The sequence below is a fragment of the Ambystoma mexicanum genome, chromosome 4p (genome assembly GCF_040938575.1).
Source record: "Ambystoma mexicanum isolate Mex_15411 chromosome 4p, UKY_AmexF1_1, whole genome shotgun sequence".
Classification (NCBI taxonomy): Eukaryota; Metazoa; Chordata; class Amphibia; order Caudata; family Ambystomatidae; genus Ambystoma; species Ambystoma mexicanum.
Genome location: NC_090927.1, coordinates 990,202,433 through 990,225,448, shown reverse-complemented (window position 1 = coordinate 990,225,448; position 23,016 = coordinate 990,202,433).

The following is a 23,016-nucleotide window of genomic DNA, read 5'->3' as shown; positions in this document are numbered from 1 at the left end:
CTGTATGCAGAAAGAAACTGAGTCGGGCTGTGGTTAACAGTATAAGAAGGTGGCGTGGCATCCCTATTGCCTACAGGAGCCATCTTGAAAGAGATCAAAGATTGAAAATGATGGGACAGTCTATCAGAAGGCATAATAGAAGCAACATTAAGCTTGCTCCTATTCGCAAAGAGTGAGCATCCCAGGGGCGTTAGAACACGTTTCTCAAAATCATTCAAGTTAGTTCCATCAAAGTTCCCCGAGATGCTATCGTTCCATCGGCCAAAGAATAGTACCCTTAGAGAAGCATAGGATGCAGTTGTCAAAGGTAAAGGATGACTATACCAACCCAGCCCCTCATCCCCGTGTTGCAGTAAATGCGAGCAGACCCAACAATTGGACTTGTTGAAAATGGCATGTGTAGCATTCATAATGAGTAATAGAGTATTGTTATGGTAACTCTGCCTCTGCTGAGAGTCTCTAGGAGATAGAGTGTGCAGATGCACGAAGGGTGTAGAAACAGTGGGTACATTTTCAGTGGGTAACACATTTTCAAGCGGATGTACTTCTTCCAGATACCAAAATCCTAAGTCAATGACTATTGTGAGAGCAGTTAACATAATTACAGTACAACAATACGTTTTTGGGGCCCACGCTTTCGATTGTTCTTTTGTACAATCGGTCACACAGTTTCTTATCTGTTCCGTACGAGTGGGAGCGGTTGCAGGCATTGGGCCTCATTACACGGACGGCGGTAAGGGTTAACGGTCACCGTTAATGGCAACGGTGACCGTTAACCCTTACCGCCGTACTACGAGGTCCCTTTGCGGGTTGGAGGAGTTAACGCCTGCTTCTTGCAGGCGTTAAAATCCAACCCGCTAAGGGACCTCGGAGCTAATTACGGCACCGCAAAATTGCGGTGGCGTAATTAGCGCCTTCCCCATTCCCATAGAGCCCTATGGGGCAGAAATGGGAATGGGGAAGGGCAATGGCGGAAAGGGGATTTACCGCCCCTCCAACCTTGGAATGGGGCGGTAAATCCCCTTTCCGCCAAGGCGGTGCCGGTATTTTACCGGCATGAGCCATGGCGCTAATAGCGCCATGTCTCACCGCCTACCGTGTAATGAGGCCCATTGTCTCTTCAAACGAATTACACCAAAGTTAATTTTGCTGGTGACCTCCAGGCCGAGCGTCTCCTTAGTCCTTTCACAAACCCTAGCCAACAGAATCCCCTTATGTAAAAAAGATCGGGCCAAAGAGACAAGCCCTTCAATGATTTTCCTTGATGGCACAGCCAAACCGTGCAGTAAGTCTATTTCCTCAGACGCAGATCGTACCTTGTGATCCCTGGTACTGAGTGATCCGCAAACAATGGGCCTCATTACATGGAAGGCGTAAACAATGGTGCTATTAGCACCATGGTTGCCGCCGGTACCATCCCGGTACCACCATGGAGGAAAGGGGAATTACCACCCTATTCCAAGGTTGGTGGGGCGGTAATTCCCTCTTCCTCCATGGCCCTTCCCCATTCCCATTTTTGCCCCATAGGGCATAATGGGAATAGGGAAGGAGCTAATTACGGTACCGCAAATTGCGGTACCGTAATTAGCACCAAGGTCCCTTTGCGGGTCCCAACTTTAATGGCTGGTCTACACCAGCTGTTAAGGTCGGGTCCCGCAAAGGGACCTCGTAGTAAGGCGGTAAGGGTTTACTGGTACCGGTGCCCTTACCGGTACCGGTAAACCCTTACCGCCTACTGTGTAATGAGGCCCAATGTGTCGTTACTTCCTGATGGAAGTGATGAATTCAAAGCAGGATTTGACACAAGATTCGGCGGAATTGGAAAAAGGAACTGTTGGAGAGTGTGGAGATGAAGCGGCTGTTTCCCCAGGCCGCACAGGCTCAGGGAGAGTCTCCGACGCACTCTCAATGCTCTTTGATACTTCGTGATCATTGGTTATAGTGTTGGAGAGGGGTTCTGTATCTTCTGTAGCGTGTGGCAAAGGGTATGGAATCCTTTTGATGTGGGACGCGTGGATCTAGTGCTTCCTGCCCTCCACTCGCACCGCTGTCTGTGTGACCAGGAGGACTTGATGGGGGCCCCGCCAACGAGGTGTGAGACAAGAAGATCGTTCAAACGACTTGGTCAGGACCCAGTCCCCCGCACATATGCTGTGACCTGGGCCCTCGTATTTAACAGGTAAAGCCTCTCGCACCTGTTGATAAATCAAACACAGATTTTTAGTTAACTGTCCACAATAGTAAGAAAGAAGTACATTTTCAACCTCGCGTAGAGAACGGGGCTTCGGTAAATTCCAAATGTTAGCTGGCCTACCCATCACCACCTCAAATGGAGAGAGCCCAGTCTTAGTTTGAGGGGTCGTCCTCATAGATAATAACACGATCGGTAAGGCGTCATGCCATTTCAGTTTGGTGCTGGCACACGTTTTAGCGTGCTTGTTCTTGATGATGCCGTTGTGTCTTTCTACTAATCCAGCACTCTGAGCGTGTCTAGCTGAATGGAACCGTTTATCGATCTGTAATCCCGCACATATCTGCAGAATAACTGCCGCGATAAAATGTGGATCATTGTCCGACCAGATGACTCTTGGCAAACCAGATCTAGGAAAATATTCCTTCAGCAGGGTTTTCGCCGTGGTCATAGCTGTAGCATCTTTGACAGGAAAAGCTTCAACCCCTTTGCTAAAAGTGCAGATAACCACTAGTACGTATTTGTAGTTATTGCAACGCTCCATTTCAATAGAGTCGAAATGTATGACCTCAAAGGGGACAGAAGGTGGACCAAAACTACCCCTTGAAGTCGATGTGCCCTTTGCCACATTATGCTGCAAACAAATCATACACCCTTGGACAAAGCGATCAGCTACTTTAGAGATTTTATCATTTGCCCACACATTTTGCAACATTTTAGTGACCTTTCGTGCACAAATATGGGTGGGACCATGAGCCATAGTGACTATCATCGTAACGTATGCATCAGGCAGTAACCATTTCCCTTCTACTCTGTCCTCCCAACACCCATCATCATCCAATTTTGCCAAACCCTCAGCCCATTTCTTAGATTCTTCTAACGTGGCATCAGCTTGAATGTTTTTCACAGATTCAATACCCTCATCCAAAGTACAGGCATTTGTGGCTTCCCTTGAAGTATATATTTCTGAAGAGAGATCAGTGGCAGTCTGTTTGGCTATCTGGTCAGCAAAAGCGTTCCCTTTTCCTTCATTGTCTATGATTTTTTGATGCGCTGCGCATTTCATGATTGCTAACTGAATAGGGAGCGCAAGTGCTGAGAGTAACAGTACTATCAAGGAGCCATACTGGATGTTAGTGCCATGTGAGGTCAAGAAACCTTGTTTTGCCCAAAGTCTGCCGAAGTTGTGAACCACCCCAAAAGCATACTGACTGTCAGTATATATATTTACTGTAAGCCCTTCGGAAAGTTCACAAGTTCGGGTCAATGCTATAATCTCTGCAGCCTGCGCAGAGTTATGCGTGATTATTTTGGTCTCCACGACCGTGCTCAATGTGGTGATTGCATAAGCAGCTGTGGATGTACCATCTGGGGGTTTGAAACAGGAGCCATCACAAAACAGCTCCCCTTGTGGATTATTCAAAGGAGTATCTTTTAGATCGATTCTGCCTTTTGTCTCTTGCTCTGTAGTGTAAAGGCAGTCATGTGACTCTTCGTCACTGAAAGCAGTACTTTGCGGGAAAGGTAAAAGTTCAGCCGGATTAAGGACACAACACCTCTTTATTTGGATGTGTGGTGCAAACAAGATCAATTTGAGGTGTTGTGTTTGTGTTCTGTTTAATAGAACATCTACAGAGTGAGGTACCATCAGGGTTAAAGAATGGCCTAGGACCATTCCCTCGCTCTGTTTTATGGACGCAGCAGCAGCAGCAACAGCTCTCAAACATCTTGGCAAAGTGCATGCAACAGGATCAAGGGCGGAAGAAAAGTAGCCGCACGGCCTATTCTTCCCTCCATGTTCCTGCGTTAATACAGCCAAAGCACATCCATCACGTTCATGCACATACAACACGAAGGCCTTTTCATAGTTTGGTGAGCCCAAAACTGGTGCTGAGCACAATGCAGTCTTGAGCAGATCAAATGCTTGCTGGTTATCCAAGTTCCACGGCAATGGCGAAGAAATGCCCTTCCTTGTCAAAGCCAACATTGGTTTAATCACTAAGGAGAAGTTCGGGATCCACTGCCTAAAGTAAGAAGCCATTCCTATCAAGGCTCTGACTTCCTTCTGTGTATTTGGGGCAGACATGCTAGAAATTATTTTTATCCGCTCCGGCATCAACCTTCTTCCCTCCTTTGACAGGAGATAGCCTAAATAGGCGACCTCCTGTCGACAATACTGAAACTTTTTAAGTGAAGCTTTGTGTCCATGTCGTGCTAAGTGGATAAGCAACGACACGGTGCCCTCCTTACAAGCGCTCTCTGAGTCAGCAGTCAAGAGTAGATCGTCGACATACTGAAGCAGTGTACATGTTGTGGGCACCTCGAGCGTGTTCAGCTGCTCTTTCAAAGCCCTACTGTAGATGCTAGGACTCTCCGTGTAACCTTGCGGCGCACGGGTAACGGTAAACGAGCATCCCCCTAAGGTGAACGCGAACAAGTATCTACTGTCTTTGTATATAGGAATACTAAAGAAGGCGTTCTTTAGATCCACAACACTAAAGTGAGTAACTGAAGCCGGAATCATAGTTAATATTGTCGTCACATCAGGCACAATGGGAAATTGTGGAGCAACAATCTTGTTGATGGCACATAAATCAATAATGAAACAGAAAGGAATTGCATTATCACCTTTTTTGTACACGCCTAAAATCGGACTATTGCACAAACTACCTGCAATTTCCTCAATTACCCCACAATGCACAAAATCGGAAACTATGCATTTCAAAGCTTGCTCAACATCGACCAAAATCTTATACTGGGGAATACATTGCAACTTTACTCCATGTTTCAGAATAATCTTAACAGGTTCAATTTGTAGAACACCAACATCATTGTCATCAACTGCCCACAAACACTCCGGAACATTACTGAATTCCGGCGGCAAAGGTCTGGTTAAGAATTGAGAGACAGAAAGTTGCTGTGGTGAAATCGTTAAACGCACTCCATTAGAAGAACAATGAATTACCGCATTTAATTCCTTCAACAGATTCAACCCCAACAAATTCTCTCCACAATTCGTAGTCAAAAGGAATGGAAAGTGGTCCGTAAATGGACCCAAAGTAATAGGTACCGGTAGGAAACCGGACAGACAACTGGTGTGCCAGAAAACCCTGCAGAAACATTAGTTTGCCCTGACAGTGGAATGTTTGGAACCCACAAATGGTCAATGGAATACTTCTGTGCCCCTGTCTCCATCAAGAATAGATGTTTCCTATTTCCCACTATCATCTCAACGTAGGGACCTGTCTGATTAACGGGAATAGGCGTTGGTTCCAAACCCTGCTTCGGGCAATCCTGGCGAGACAGAATGTCGTCAAAAGGAAGTTCTTCAGAGAGGTAAGCAGCAGAAGGATGATCAAAAATGTTTCTATTATCTACACCTGGTGCCTGATTGTCCTGTGAAAAAGGTTGCTGCGAATCTTGCGAAAACGGACTTCTACCTTGTCCCAGGGCGGCCTCTGGATCGTCTACCCATATTACCAAATGCGTTATTTAACCTCTGCTGGAGGATCGGGCATTGTGCACTCCAATGACCCTCTTGTCTGCAATAAGCACACTGGTTTATGTTTACAGGACCCAATGGCGCATTTCCTTGTGGAACATACTGTCCTCTAAGTTGCGAATGACCCCCTCTAGGGCCTCTAACAATTTGCTGACTGAGACTTCGCTTGCCAAGCGCTCTCTGAGGACATAATTTGCGACTGGATGCCAGGCAGCAGTCCACACACAAATTTGTCCACAAATAGTCGTTTCCCAGACTCTGTGCTCAAATCTTGGCCACTGAAATCCGAAAATACTTGTTTGAACCGATTAAAGAACTCGGTAGCACCCGCAGACTTCCCTTGGACACAGGCAGTAAGCTTGTCCCAAATAATCCTTCTTTCAGGAATTATAGCTTTTAACTTTGTGACTATTCTATCAGGCAAAGTTAGTATTACCTGTGGTAGTCTCTCGCCAGCTGGCCTTTCTCTATCGAGCCTAATCACATTATCCCATGAACCTCCTAACCCTGGTACATCATCTACAGTCCTAATCTGCTTCCACAAGTCAATAGGTAGGAGTACGTGAAATAACAAATGAATATCGCTTAAGGTAAATACTGATGATTGCAAGACTTACTCTATTTCTTTATAGAACCTTGTTGGATTCTTCCTAATATCGAGAATAGATTGTTTAATGGTGTTCACTTCCTGTCTCGAAAACGGGACGTGAACGAACTGCGACACATAATGTGCAGGAATTTCATAGGCAGCTGCACCTGTTCTGGCATTAGCTGGAACCTTGACTTTTGGGACAAATGTTGGAGGAACTTCTCTCATAGGCAACTGAGAGATAGGAAACTCTGAACGCTTAGTGAGCAGCAGAGCTAAATCAAGCGTTAATGCAGCCGAAGAAGTGTCAAAAGAAAAAGCTCTCTTATAAATATTCAATAATTCTGCGGGACAACAAATCTTTCTTTTTATACAATCATCCTGTAGGTACTCTACCATTACCTGTATCACTTTTCTCTGCATATTTGGCGTATACTGACTATACGTGTCATATACTTCAACGGGGGTTATCGACATGTCTGAAATCCACCTAATCGCATCTTTTTTACGAATTTGCGCTTCCTCATTTACCGATTTACGACAAGGGAGGAATCGTTTCTGTACCATCATAGTGTCCAAACTATCACCCTCTACATCTTCATTCCGTAACCTTTCCAACTCCCTTCTATACTCAAAAACCCTCTCGACATGCTCATATACTTTCTCGGCAGTATCTCTTGAATACGCTAAAATATTCAGATCCCTTAACCCTTGTGGGAGATCTATATCATTTAACCTGTTCCACATTATGCGCAAATGGATTCCCAATCCTTCAATAAAAACGTTTTTCTCAGGAAAATTGTCTAAATTAGCGAGTGTGGCAAAAACATAAGCTTGTTCACCCTTCTCCATGCAATGTCTAGCCCATGCAGTCAATTCATGCTTTCTCTCTTTAGAAACAGTATTACGAGTTACAATCCTTGACCCCGCTCCCCGATCAACTACAAGCGGCATAGAACCACTTGGAAGAGGGAGAGTAGGCAAATCTTGTACATTCGGTAACAGAGGTGCTATCACTGGTGCAGCAGGCAAACCCGCAAAACCCGTAACAGCAGGCAAAGGTGGAGGAGCAGGTAGAGGAGCAATGACAAGAGGAGGAACAATAGCCGGAGGAAGAGGAACTACAAGAGGAGCGATAGGAGGAGCAGGGGGAACTACGGGAGGAGGAATAACAGCAGGAAGAGGCAAAACAACAGGAATAGGAACATATGGAGGTGGCACAGTGGCACCAGGCCTTCGTTCATTTAAAAGTTTGTCAATCAGTTCATCAGATACATGAAAATCTTTAGAAGGATACATTTTCTGGATACCAAGTGAAAAAGCCCTATCCATATTCCTAACTGACTCAGACTGTCTATTTTGATCATATAACAACACTTTTTCGGCATTCGTCATATGACAGCGCGCATGCTTTTCTCTACTCTGAAGTTGCTGCATAGCTTCTTTCTTCCAATTCTTTAATAAATCAAATGCTGCAGGTCTAGCCTTTTTCTTTAATAATATTGATTCTAAGTATTCAATACGAGGAATTTCAAAACTACCATTGATTGGCCACTGAAGTTCGGAAGCATGTCTTGTTTGTCTGTGCCAAATATCATTAAACACTATACTACCAATGCCGTGCTTACAGTACATAGTACACGCCGGCATCCCTCCATTGGCGCTGGTCGACAAAATTTCAAAGATTGTCTGTCACTGCGGAATAACGCCCTGAAGCAGGCAGACAATTTCCCAGGCATATCAGAATACTGGTGTTACCTGGTCAATAATTGCACTTGCAAGTGTAATACGCCAAAACAAATTATCAGGATACTTAAGAATCGGGTCACGACTCACCTGATCAAAATCTAAGGAGGTCCGATCGGATTTCAAAGAACTAACAAAGGTCCCACATGGTTGGTGATTTCGGCAAATCTGCCTCCCTCGATATATGGACCCTCGTCAAGATGCCATCTCGGATCGTGTGCTCACCGTCCAGGGATCGGATCGTGCAGCGCTGCTGAGGTGTCGCGTCTCATCCAAGAAAGGGGCCCCCTTTTTACACTGTCCGATCGTGGTCCGATAGCCGTGTCAACCTTCAACGAGATGGCATCAATCTTGAGGGTCCCAATTCGGGCGCCATCTGTAAAAGCAAAAGGAAATATCGAGGCTGAGTACCCCAAAAGGAAATACACCAAACACGGATCTTTATTCTAAGACTGTACAGTTTACAAAGAAACAAAGTTAGATCTGATACAGATAGCTGTCTGGCCCTCAGTACATCACAGCGAATACCAGCCCTTTCGGTGTGAGAAGGGAGAGGCACTGGACGTCTAAACAGTTGTGCATTTTATACATTTCCAATCACAATGTCCAGCCCCTCTATAGGTTAATGATACCTGGTCTAGGGTTCGTGCCAAGTTCACTTCTGGTTTGTCCAACTATATGCATGTGGATCATCCTCAGTTTGCATGTCAACAAGTCACAATGGCAACAGTGTATTCTCGGATTTAACAATAAGCCTTAACACATGTCCTATACAACGTAGTTCAACTAGTGTCTATGTTCAGTATTCAGACAGCATTGTAGTTGATGTATGTCCACGGATCGGACTTGTTGGCGCAGATAATGCTCTGTCTACAAGTCAGGCATGGGACAAGGTCTCTTTACTCGACCCAAACATTCGGCCAATGGACAGTTTATACATTAACTTCACGTACAAAGTTCAGGACGGCTCAGTTACAAGTGGGAAACACTGTCCACCATTTTAGAACACAGACACACTTAGAGTAGAAATCAAAATGGCAGATGGACCTAAAATGGTGCCTTAGTTGATCTAAGATCAGAACTTTGCAATGTGGTTTTCTTCACAGAGCGACTGGGCTTAGGCCAATATGTACAGTAAGGAGGCACAATATAATATCTCGTTTAACATGTCCAGTCAAGGGGTATGATTGAATCGATGCTCACCTGGGAGTTGAGCGTGAATACCCAATCGAGTTTTCTTCCCTTGTTATGGGTGGGTCCCTTCACTACTTGTGTAAAATTCATATCTTGGAGTGCAGAATGGACATCTTCCGCTTTATGGTCCTGCTTATCATTGAAACCTAAGTTGATGTCACCTAGGATGATACATCTGGTATTCGGTTTGATGTGAGGTGCTAATAGAAGCGGGACATCTAGGTCTGGGTGGGAGATAATGTTGGGTGATCTATAAATGACCAGAATGTTAGTTGTTGATTTAGGGTTAGGTTGCACGTAGTATTAAGTCTTCATGAATTGACCCACACAGTTTAAGTAATATCGTAACAGCAAATTGCAACACTCCCAGGCTGGAATTAATCCTTAGGTCCTCCTCCTGGTCATAATGGGTACTGCAAGTGTTGCTAACCATAGGATGAGAAGACTCACTACTCATATCGTGTACCAGCTTGGGGCTGGCTGATAACCTTTGTTGAGTATTGGATTTCTGAAGACCTTCAGTCACTCCACCTTCATTTGTGGCTATGGAGGTTATGTGCTGTATCGCGCTAGTCTCACACAGCAGAACAATGCCATGTAAGGCAAGACACAGCCTCAATAAAGTATTGTTATCAGTATCATGAGTGGAATTATCCATGCTTGCCTGTAGAATATTCATACCCTCAATGATGGGCACCTGATGTGATTGTTTTTCCAAAACTATAGACTTTTTGGGGAAGAAACGCTGTCGTTCTCCCTTTAGGATTTTCAAGAGGCAGTAAGGTTACGTTCAGGTTTCCTGAGCCATTTATTATCTGCCTGCATGTCTCAGGTTAGGGTTATTAATTACTATTCCGGACCTAAGGCCATATAGCTTGACTTTCAGAGCAGCATGTATTTTACCCTGACCTGCAGCTTTCCCTGGCATCGTGGTATTACAGGGCAGTTTACTTTAAGAAAACTCACTAGAAGTTAATAGAGATCAGTGTTCACTGTTTAAGGGCGAGCAGCCAAACTATGCTGCACACTGCACTGTAGCTGCCATTTTATGCTGGTAAGCTGCGTTCAGCCGATGCTCCTCTTAGGAGTAACAAACACTGTATGGAGACTCCAAAACTCGAGCACAGAGCAGGCGAGGACAATTATCACAGATACACCAGGGGTCCTAGGTAGCTAACTCGCGGGGTTAAGTGAACCTCACCTCAAGCACCTCAGTCAACAGAATCAGTCTCGTACCGTCGATAGTCTAACATGTGTCGGAAGTACGAGGTATAGGATAGGGAGCAGGCGGCCCCTCAGCATCAGCGGCTCCCAATATCTTACCCCTGTATCACTCACCACCAGTTCCCAGCCACTGCCATGTCTTGCTGGAAGCCATAACCTTTGTTTTCCCGGCTTCACAAGATCTGGTTCAAGGAAACAGCGCTGGATCAAAGGAGCAGCAGCATTCAGTTCACAACTCGGTGCAGCTTGACACAGCACAGCTGCAGCCGACTTCGGTTCACTTCACTTGCTTGTTCTAAGGTCAATAATCAAAATCAACAAGTATGGTTTGGAAAGAGTCTATATGATGTGAGGCACTACAGCATTTCAGGACCTCAATCAGTGGTAAAAATCACTAAAAATCAGTTGGGAAGGAATGTTTATATTTCTATTGGTCGTGGTTGGCAGCTACAGTTAATAAGCAACGCGATTCCAGAGTGGAGTGAAACAGGCTTTAGCGAATGAAACATTGAAATTGTAGTCCTGAAACTCCAGAGGGCACACTCAGTTGTTTAATAATTCAGAATTGCTCACTATTTTGAGATATTTTGACATTGTGTGCCTACAGGAAACCTGGCTCATTAAGCAACCAACATGAGGCCTCTAACATGATATACAAACTGTTGTAAGCGGCTATCTACGTGCTCTGCCTAGCTCTCTCTGTTCCCAAGGACCTGCTGCGCTAAATGATTCTGCTGCCTTGCTGATTGTGCTATGTTTTATGTGATCCTAGTTGCCATGAATGTGAATGTGCTTTCTATGGTTAGTCAGCGCTTTCCTGGACTGGCCTAGCCATATTTAGCGGCCTTACTACGAGCTGCTCCTAAACTCTTTAGCAGCTGCTCAAGTGTTGCCCAAATTGACTCTCTTGCCATGTTACTGGGATTTGATGACATAACCTTAGCTGCACCGTTGTAATGAAGGTATACTATCTCTATCTGGATCACTTATCAACGCCAGATCCTTAGTAGCCCATGCTGCTGAAATTGCAGACACACTACATAATAAGAACCTAGACTTACTAGCTGTAACTGAAACCTGGCTCCATGATGCCGCAGGTCCTGCCCTCATGATAGCTATACCCGAGAGCTACCAGATACTCAGAGTGGACAGACCTAACTCCCGCAGTGGCGGCCTAGCCATCATCTCCAAAACTAGCCTCTCCATTAGACTTGTCACTCCGCCTACTTACCCCTCATGCGAAGTGCTCACAGCTAAAATTCCACTATCCAATAACCGTACATTAACAATTCACATGATATACAGACCCCCTGGGCCTCCCATCCCTGAACTACGTCAATAATAATACTGACCCTAAATCACTAGTAGACATCTTCAATACTGCCATGACCCAAGCCTTAGACACCACCACCCCACTTAAAATGCGCAAAGCGAGACAAAAATCCCACCTCAACGTATGGTTCACACCTTAACTCAAAGAGCTAAGATTGCAGAAAAGAAAACTGCAAACTATCTGGCGCCACTCCCCGACTACTGACAATAAGGCTAAATTAACAGAACTCTCCAAACACTATAAAAAAGAAATAACCAACTAAAAAAAAACATATTCAATGATAGAATTGCAAAAGCTAGCTCCAATACTAAGGAACTGTTTTCCATCCTCCGGGAAATGGAAGCCCCAATTCCACCGGCAGACACTGTCCCCAAGGATAAGACATGGTGTACCGCAATTAAAAAAGCCCTCATAAATAAAATTACTACGCTCCAGCAGAAAATAGCAATTAAAAAGGCCTCTTTGCCCTCCTCTGAGCAACATCCATCACCTGACACAGGGCGTAACACAACTACACCATTTACCTTTAAAGAAATTTCTATCCTTGACACAGAAAAAATAATTCTCTCTTTAAAACCTTCAAACTGCAAGGGCGACAGCTGCCCGGCACAAATTATAAAGGATGCTGCTAGAGACCTGGCCCTGTTTATCTCCAAGCTCATTAACGCTTCTTTTAAAACTAATTCAGTACCCAATAACCTCAAAGAATCCTGGGTCCTCCCCCTGCTTAAAAAGCAAACACTAGATCCCACTATCCCCACTAACTACAGACCTATCACCACTGCCCCCTTTCTACTCAAAATTATTGATAGGGTGGCATATATTCAAATTCAGGAATACCTAGAAGTTAATCAGCTACTAGGATCACGACAGTCTGGCTTCCGCCCACTCCACGGAACGGAAACTGCCCTGCTAGACCTCAAGGCTCAAATTGACGAGTTGAAGGACAAGGGTCAAACTGCTATGTTACTTCTCCTGGACCTCTCTGCAGCGTTCGACCTAGTGGATCATGCAGTCTTATGTAACCACCTTAGGTCGGCGGCGCACTTTTCAGGCGAAGCCATAGCCTGGGTCCAATCCTTCCTTGCTAACAGGACAATGCGAGTCTTTTCCCCATTAACAGCTGCTGACCCAATTCAAATCGCCTGCGGAGTACCCCAAGGATCCTGTGTCTCGCCTACTATGTACAACATCTTTAATAAGCCTCTGTTTGACAAATTGGACAGACTGGGTATCACCTACACAAATTATGCAGATGATACCCAGATCCTTATCCCCCTTTTCGGGCAACTTTTTGGAGGACACAGCCTTAGTAAACAAAGTATACCTCCTCATTCAGGCATGGATGGCATCTCATGGCCTCTGCCTGAATGATGATAAAACCGAGATACTAATCCTAGGCTCTGAAGCAAACATAAAAAAACGTAGCCCTAGCTATACCGCCTTCAATATTGACAACAATCTCATCAAAGTGATGCCAGTGGTCAAGACACTAGGTTTCTATCTTGATGCCACTCTCTCGCTCAAGAAACAAATCAATTCCCTTGCATCTTCCACAGCCTATACCTGTAAGCTTATCCGAGCATGCAGACCATTCCTCACTACCTCGAGTTGCATCACCCTGTTGCAATGCTCTCGTAATGTCGAGACTAGACTATTGTAATGCTCTCTACTCAGGTGCCAACAAAAATATCATCGACAAATTACAAAGAATGCAAAATAATGCCGTAAGAGCAGCCTTGAATATCCCTAAGAGAGAACACATCTCAGATGCTAGAAGAGAGATTCATTGGCTAAAAATATCTGATAGGATACTCCTAAAACCACCTCCCTCACCTCTAAATGTTTAAACAACTTAGCCCCACCCTACCTTGCTGATAGGATAAACAGAAGATCGTCCACACGCCCAACAAGAGCTGCCAACGCCCATACCTTGGAAGTACCCAGATTTAAACGTGTTACATCTGGAGGATATTGCAGCTCAAACTTGGAATGCATTACCGCATGACCTTAGAAAGGAACAGCCTTATCCCAAATTTAAACTCAATGTAATCAAATGGCTATGCACGAATGACTGTTAGCTTACCTCTCGCTACCTGCACTGCTGTCTCTGCTGCATGTTCTTACCGTGCTTCCTTCCGCCATTGTAACTGTCCTGGCAGTACTTATTCTCCAACTGTTTTGTATATTATATGATTCATTGTACTTACTCTGTAACTAAGTTTAAGTTGTCTTGACCTCTGCTGCGCCCGAATGCCCAAGGGTTTGGTGCGCAATAACAAATAAACAAACAAACAAACAAACAAACAAATGGTACTAAATTAACAATAATTGCTTACTATCTGCATTTGAATGTGATTTGAGCACATGATTTTAGTAGCACCTACACAAGGTTACATATCATATTTTAAGTTTAAACTTAATAGATTTCTCTACCCTAGAGCATTAACTTATGGTAAAGGACTGTTTTTTACATTACATTATCTCCTGTCTTTTGTGCCTTACAGCTGCTTAATATGCTCCTGGGTTACTCATCATTACAATCACAGATACTACTCTTACTCCTCACCATATTAGCCTGGACACCTTTGCATACTGCCCACTTACAGCTCCCTATCTTCATCACACCCATCTTGACCACTGGCACGATGACCAATCTTGTTAACAGTCGTTCCTTGATTCAGCCACCACAACAATTATCCCTCTCACAAAGTGACATTGTGGGAGGGCTCCAGGCTAGTACACCGACTAATCCTTATTTAAATTACCCCGCCTTGTGGCTTGAACACTTCTCTAAGAAACCGCAACCCAATCAATCTTGCGCTTTGCACCTAAGAAAGTACAGACTGGGCTCTAGAACGCCCCGCATCACCAGTTGTATGCAGAAACCCTGCACCCCAACCAAATTACTGACTTTGAGTCACAGGCACCTTGAGCCCCCAACTACTCACTCTAAACCTACTCCAAACATCCTACCACTTAGTACCAAAGCTACGCCTATTAAGGGCGTACTAATCAATGCTAGGTCCCTCCCTGCTCATGCATTGGACATTGCAGATTTTAGTAAGACTCAAGATCTTGATTTTATCGCCATAACAGAGACTTGGCTCCACGCAGCCTCTGGTCCACTCCTTTCGCTCGTCATACCAATGGATTAGTCCATCACTAGATGTGATCGTATTACGTATCAATCTAAAGGGGGCGGAGATGCCTTCATCCATAAAAATTCTCTTGGTCTTATAGCCAAACTAGCCAAATGTTTCCGTCAGCTGAGATACTTTCATTCAAGCTCCCCATCTCTCCTAATCAAACTGCCACCTTACATCTCATTTGCAGACCACCTGGCCCCACAACCTCCTTTGGGGAAGATATCACATCCCTACTATTATAGAATTTAAAAACCAAATCTCAAATTATTTTACTGGGGTATTTTAACTTGGGTTTCCAAGATCCGAACGACCTTATTGCGCCCGATCTTGAGAACACCTTAACTGTCCTGGGGTTCTCTCACCACATTTTTGAACCTACTCACATCAAAGGGCGGACACTCGACTGGTTAGTAGACTCCAATTGCAACATCAGCCTTCAGACCAATGCACCATGCGCCTGATCAGACCACCATACTGTTACCTTCAACATAGAAGCCATTCAACGCCCTAATCAACCTATTGTGCCGGCTATGCCCACGAGAAACAAAAGGGATATAACAAGTGACAAACTTCTCCCACTCATTCTTCCCTCCCTGAGCAAAGCAGCCGCCACATGCTCTGACCCTTCGATTTTAGCAGAAACATATAATCATGTCATGCTCACAGCACTGAACTCAATCGCCCCAATCAAACTTAGGAAATCTAAACCCTGTGCACATCTGCACGCCTGGTTCACACCTCTACTGAGAGTGCTAAGAAAAGAAAAACGTAATGCCGAATCCCGCTGGAAAAGTCATCCGTCGGATGCCCATAAGGACGGTCTTATCATAGCTTCCATTAACTACAAAGAGGCCATCTTCCAGGCCAAAAAATAAATCTTCAACAAACGTATAACACAAGCAGATTCGAACACCAAAGAATTATTTAAGATTCTGAAGGAACATGAATCGCCTGCTACTCCTCCTGATTCCTGCATTTCAGACAGCAAATGGTGCTCTAACATACATAAAGCACTTCTGGCAAAATTGCTAACCTCCAAACCAAAATCAAAGCGAAGCAAAATTGCCTACATACTGAAAAACAACTTAACAGCCCGACGTCTGTAACCCCACAGGCCACTTCTAACATCAAACCTTTCAGCTTCTCCCCACTCTCTATCGCTGAAGTTGAATGTATCATTAATAAAATCAAACCGTCCAATTGTCAAGGCGATTCATGCCCAGCCTCCATTATCAAGGAGGCCTCACATGAGCTAGCCCCATTCATTACTGCCTTTATAAATTCATCATTTAAAACAGGTATAGTACTGGACAACCTTAAGGATGCTTGGGTTATCCCTTTGCTCAAAAAACCCTCCCTTTATCCCAGCCTACCCTCCAACTATGGGCCTATTACAAACGTCCCATTTATGCTCAAAATATTGGATCAGGCCACTTACCTCCAGATCCAGGACTATCTGGAAGTTAATAATCTTCTCAGTCTAAGGCAATCTGTCTTCCGGCCCAGGCATGGGCCGGAAAACACCCTTATCGACTTAAAAACACAGATTGAGGTACTGAAAGACAATGGAAAACTAGCCTTGCTATTATTACTTGATCTCTCAGCGGCCTTTGATTTGGTTAATCACCACATCCTTTGCCAGCACCTCACATCAGCCGCTTACTTTTCAGACACTGCCACTGCCTGGATTAGATCCTTCTTAAGCAGCAGATCCATGCAGGTTTTCTCTCTGTCAGCATCCGCTGAGCCTGCCCCCATTAACTGTGGCGTTCCACAAGGGTCCTGCGTGTCACCAACACTTTATAATGTGTTTAAAAAACCTTTGTTTGATGCTCTTGACTATCTGGGTGTCTCATACACCAATTATGCCGACGACACCCAGATACTCATCCCCATCATGGGTGATCATGCAGTGGATACTAAAGCCCTGAATGACATCTACTTGGTTATTCAGGCTTGGATGGCGCAACATGAGCTTTGCCTCAATGATGACAAGACGGAACTACTTATTCTGGGCTCACACCAACGTCTCAATAAACTTGATCCTTCCTTCAAGTCCTTGATCATTGATGGCAACGTCATCAAGGTCTCCAAGGACACCAAAACTTTAGGAATCTACCTCGATTCTACACTTTCACTTTGCAGACAAATCAACGCTGTCAGTTCAGCATCTGCATATGCATGTAAACTTATCGCTGCATGTAGACCATTTTTGACTACTCCAAACTGCATTACTTTGGCTAGAACACTTGTCATGTCCAAGATTGACTATTAATGCACCCTCTACCTAGGGACTTGTCAATCCAACCTCAACAAACTGCAAGTCACTCAGAACAATGCCATTAGAGCAGCATTAAACATACCCAGAAACCACCACATCTCTAACCACAGGCGCGATCTACACTGGCTCCCTGTTAAGCTTAGAATATCCCTGAAAACACTTGACCTGACTCACAAATGCCTTGCCAACCAGGCACCCATCTATTTAGCCAACCGACTCACACCACACACTTCTATCCGGCCCTTGAGAGCTGCCCAAGACCACAGCTTACACCTCCCCAGGTTTAAACTACAAAAAGAGGGTGGCGCTAGCTTCCCGGTCCTTGCCTCGAAGCTATGGAATACCCTGCCCATTAGAGCTGAGCCTTCCTTCCAAATTTTCAAGAACAAAACTAAAGGATGGCTCTCAGCACAAAACATCTGAGACATCCGATGCCACATTATGGCCTTGCCACTCTGTCTTTCACCTTAGAACGCTGCTGTATATAGATAACACGTGCACTCCTCTTCTGCATCCTTTTCCTTGTATGTAGATAATTTAACTTCTTGTGCATTTTTTCTTGTTGGAACTTTCTGTACTCCTATGCTCTATTGACTAGAGGAACTGTTTGCATAACGTTCCTGCCTGTACTTGCTGCATACTATTCTATACTGTATATATTGTGTCCTACCGGAGCCTTACTGGCATGTCTATTGTAAGCTGGTAGCGGCTCCTACTCCCATGTATGTAATCGTAACTTTGCCTTCTATAATATGCGCCCAGATGCCCTCGGGCCCGGAACGCTATATAAATAAGCAAAATACAAATACAAAATACTTTGCAAAAAATGTACTGTAATTTCCATGATTTGCTAAAAAATCATGGAAATTTCCATCATATTTCCATGATATTTTGATGACCGATATTAGGGAAGGCCTTTTATTGGTGGAGTTTTCATGTTGCACTGATCATATAGTACAAAAAGTCTTACTATGTAATATTTATTGCCATGCAGAAGTTTCAGATTTAGATTATTTTTTGATAACTTTGACCAACCATATTTCAAGATGGAGGGGAAAACACACAACCCGTTATGTATTGGTATTGGGCGATCTTAATTCAGACTGTTTAAATGTGGGGAAGCACTCACTTCAGCCCAATCCAGCAAATTTGAATTTTTCTTATGAATACCGGAATAGGCGAATACATATCGGCAGTGGAGCAACATGGGTAAAATCTCTGGGGAATGTTGGTCTTATAAATTGAATAAAGCAGTTTTGGGAGACGTGGAGTGGGGTATAACCTGGTACAATGTTGTTTTTCCTCCACATTTGATTATGTAATTGCCGATGAGGCACTATTTATGAAATGGGAATCTTTTAACATACTCCAGAATTCCTGGAGTGGTCATTATATATTGAAAAGTATATTTAAAATTGGTCATCATCCATTTAATGAGAAATATCCCGCTGTAGTCAGTTCGAAACCAGCATCAAACAGAATCACCTGAAATAATTTGAGCACAGAGAATACTAACAGTGAGATGGCCGATGTGTGTTATTCCTCTTCATTTGAATGGAAGTTAAACATGTTACATTCCGATAATTTTAACATGTTTTTTGGCGAGGTCATTAATCAAAACAGCAATAGGAAAATGGGCTGTAAAGTTAAGGCAGGGGGTTTGAATATGAAATATCATAAGTATAATTATGAACTGACTCACCGGAAAAAGAACTTGAGGTCTTCCATTAGGTATATCAAAAATAGTGATATGGAATACATGGAGCAACGTGCCAAAATTGGTACCCTCAAACAACAATTTAAAAACTGGGTGAGAAATCATAAAGCCATGCTCCTAACACAGATGCTGAAGAAATGTTAAACTGCTTAGGTACAAGAAAAGTGAAATACTTTTGGTCCATTATTAATGTGTTAAGTAAAGGTCAAATAGAAAAAAGAATTAACGCAGTTTCAGAAATACAATGGTTTACTCACATAGCTGCCCTCTACTTGGAAGATGCTGGCCGCAGCCTTAATGGCAGGGGGTTACTAGATATAAACCATTATTAGGACGAAACATGGAAATTTGAAGTTGAGGACATTTATTTTGTTATTATGTCTAGAAGTAGCTCATGTTCGCCTGGGAATAATTGTTTGTCACATAGATAATTTAAAGGATATCCCAAAATGTGGGCTGTTATTTTGAAGCTCTTATTCGATACCATACTGGAATCAAGATATTTTCCAACAACTTGGAACAAATCATATATCATTCCGATCTTTAAAAAAGGTGTCCGATGAGATCCAAAAAACTACCGCCCCATCACCATACCTGTCGCTGATAGCAAGATCTTTGCATCCTTGGTTTCAAAATAGCTTGAAGACTGGGCAGCGAGTGCTGGTATGCTTTGTAAAAACCAAACCGGATTTAGTAGATTTCATTTAACTAATTTAAATTGATTTATTCTTGGGTGTTTGCAGGGCTTAATTGGTTCAGGAACATATGATTATGTTCATCTAGCAGCAATGGAACTATCATCAGCGTTTGACTTGGTCAGTCGTAACAAACTTTGGCAGAAGCTTCATTCTTGGGGAATGTCCGATGTACTGCTGGATGTGCTAATTCGGTTTCATACTGATACTAATGTTCAAATATGCTTAAATCAAGAAGGAGCACTGTCACAGACAATTCCTACAGCCAATGGTTTAAGACAGGAGGGCATCCTGGCCCCCTGCCTTTTTAATTTATATGTTTCCGATATCAATGAGTACCTTGATGCTGCATCCTTTGTATCTCCAAAATTGAACGGGCGGGCCACTAGATGGCCGGTGTATGCCGATGATTTTATTTTAGCAGATTGTTCAGGAGACGATCTTCAGAGTTTACTGGATGCCTTTTCCAGATATGCAGGCGAGAATTACTTAAAAATAAATCCTTGTAAAACTAAAGCCCTGTCATTCACTAATGGGGGGAAAAGGTTAGTCAAAAGATGGGCATTGAAGAATATAGCTTTGGAGAGAGTTAACTCCCTAATTTATTTGGGATTCCTGATCATGAGTCATTTGAATAAAATCTTTAAAAATAACTACCTTAGAGAAAAGGCAGAAAAACGTATCAGCCAAATGATATATATAAATACCAGGTGTTGTACATTTTCTTGCCTTCCCCTGATTAGGTATTATAGTGGGAACGCTGTCACTAAACATTTATACAGAATTTATTTATTTGGAGAATGGGTGCTTGATTACCTGGAACGATTAGAGAGTATCATATGGCGTAGGGTATTGGGAATCCCAAATGCTGTTTCGATTGTAGCTATTAGGTTTGAGCTTGGAATTGGCTCCTCGAAAACTAAAGCTCCTTGGCAGGTTCTTACATTATACTGTGCATTTTTGAGACCACTGGGAAATACTTTGTACCAGGACATAGGACACAGGTTGAAAGATGTAAAAATATTTTTAACATTTGTAGAACACTGTGTAGTAATCCTTAACACTTGCGGTTTTACAAAATCTGTTCTTATTGATGATGCTGGGTTGGTTAAAATAACTTCGACATAGAACGACTGGTGTAATACTATTAACTTACTTCATAAACATCCCAGTTTAACTCAACTTGCCATGGACCATAAGCAATTAGGTACGGTTGCTGGTCACTCTAGAATTCATTAGATTTGGTGGCAAAACATTCTGAAGTGTAAAAATGAACTTTTATTGTTCATGAATTTTATCGCTTATGAAATGTCTGTAAATGTATCAATTTTGTGAGGTGTTTTGTAGACTTTTTCTTTTGCCCTTTTTGTTTGATTTAGGTGAAGGTAATCGTCAATCTTATCAAAAAAATGTTTTAATCAAAAAAACAATAAAAAATACAAAAAAGAAGGGTTTTATTTCGATGCGTGTGTAAAAGTGATTTAAAAAAAGCTAATTTCTGCAAGTTTTACCCCTTACACATATGCTGATGCATGTGGATACTGTTTGTAGATGGTCTGCGTGCAACAGCCATGTGAATGAGCTAGAATATGCCATTTAAGAGCCAACACCTGAAACAATGCACAAAACAACTGGTGGGGCCAATGTAAACAAGCTTGGGAAAGCCATCACTTTGGGATTTTGTGTAGGCATGGGATAGGAATTTGCCAGACCCTGCCATAACAGTACTACCAGGCCACAAGTTTTCTATATCTGGAAAATGGTGCGATTGCCTGGGCATGTGATAGCAGTGCCTTACAAAATGCTAACACGTATACAGAAGCCAAAAATGTTGGCTTTGCCAATGTTCTTTTTAACAGGACCTCAGTACAAGGAACAGATATAAATCAAGTGGTCTAAAGGCACACTTGGTTAATACACGTTTGTTACAGCAATGGCACATTTACAGCAGCAACTCAGGTGTTAAATCTCAGCAGACGTCTTATAAATAACACTGAGAGGCCAAAGTTTATTGTTACTGCTTGATAGAGCTAGCTCAAACATATCCCATGAAGATGTGTTTTGGGCATGGAGGGGTATGAACTGGGTGGGAATGGATTCAGAAATCAGCAAGGTCATGGCCAGTCAATGGCTGGGCAAATAACAAAACAACACCAGCAAGCTTTGTGTCCCTCCTCACATGTCATCTGACTCCTAGCTGCACTCCAGTGCTTTGGTTTCGGCTTACAGGTGACACAGAAGCGCCACTTAATACCCTAAACCAAAAAGGAACAATTGATAGATTCACTATAACACAGCACAGTGGATAGAGCATCGGCCTACTTTATTGCTTTGAGCACATCCCAAATGCAGCTGTGGTAGGGCAGCAGCAGCAAACCCAGAGCATACCCCAGAAGGCAGCCCCGAAAGCCCATAAGCAGCTGACCCAATAGCCTGCTCAGCAGCCTGCATAGCATTAACTCAGCAGACAGCACAGAGGCCCCCCCCCAATAGCATACCTAGAAGCACCTTAGCAGGCAGTCCAGCAGCCACCTAGCAGTCAGCATAGTAGCCCCTAGTAGGCAGCACGCCACTCCAACAACAGACTACCCAGAAGCAGTACTAGCAGAGGAGTTGGATAGGGTCATGGCTGTAAACACCAAGGATGTACCAGTTCATGTTGTCACCCTTGTGAGTGATCAGCAAGTACTTAGCACCTACAGGCTGGTCGGGGCCACTATACAACAAGACTTGGCTGAAATCCAGGACGGCATAGAACCGAACAGAGACATCGGATATGGGATACCTCCCACGTTGAAGCTGCTCATTGTGTAGCACTTCTGTGCAAGTGGGTTATTCAATGGAACTGTTGCATTTGGACATGGCATTACACAGCACTTATTATCAAAAAATCCTAAAAGAGGTTTTAGGCACCATGGTGGGATGCATAGAGAATCCTATAGGAAAAGGCATGAAATGTGAAGGCTATGTGATTTCTGCCCTCAACTGCACACATAGGGCTTCATTATGAGTTTGGCGGTCCAGAAATAAGGGTGTCGGTAGGAACTTACCTGCACCTTTTCTGGACATCCGAAAACTAAGAGTCTGCGGGTAGGGGCAGAGAACTCCCGGCAGCCCTGAAATGCTGGGAGTTCAGGCCCTACAGACATGCTTTTCCCTGATGCACCGGCACCGAAACCAACGTTGCCGGTGCTTCAGTGTCCCCATTCCCGTGGTGCCAGGAAGTCAGGTAGTGGAAAGAGTGTTACGGAGTTGCCGGTAACCCACCACCTACCGGCGGGTTTTGCCGGCGGCCCCGTAATGAGGCCTATAAAGCTCTTGTACTGTTCCTGGCTTGAGAGCAGGTCTTCTAGATCAGACACATTACATGCACAAGTATGTGCATGCTTCCCAGA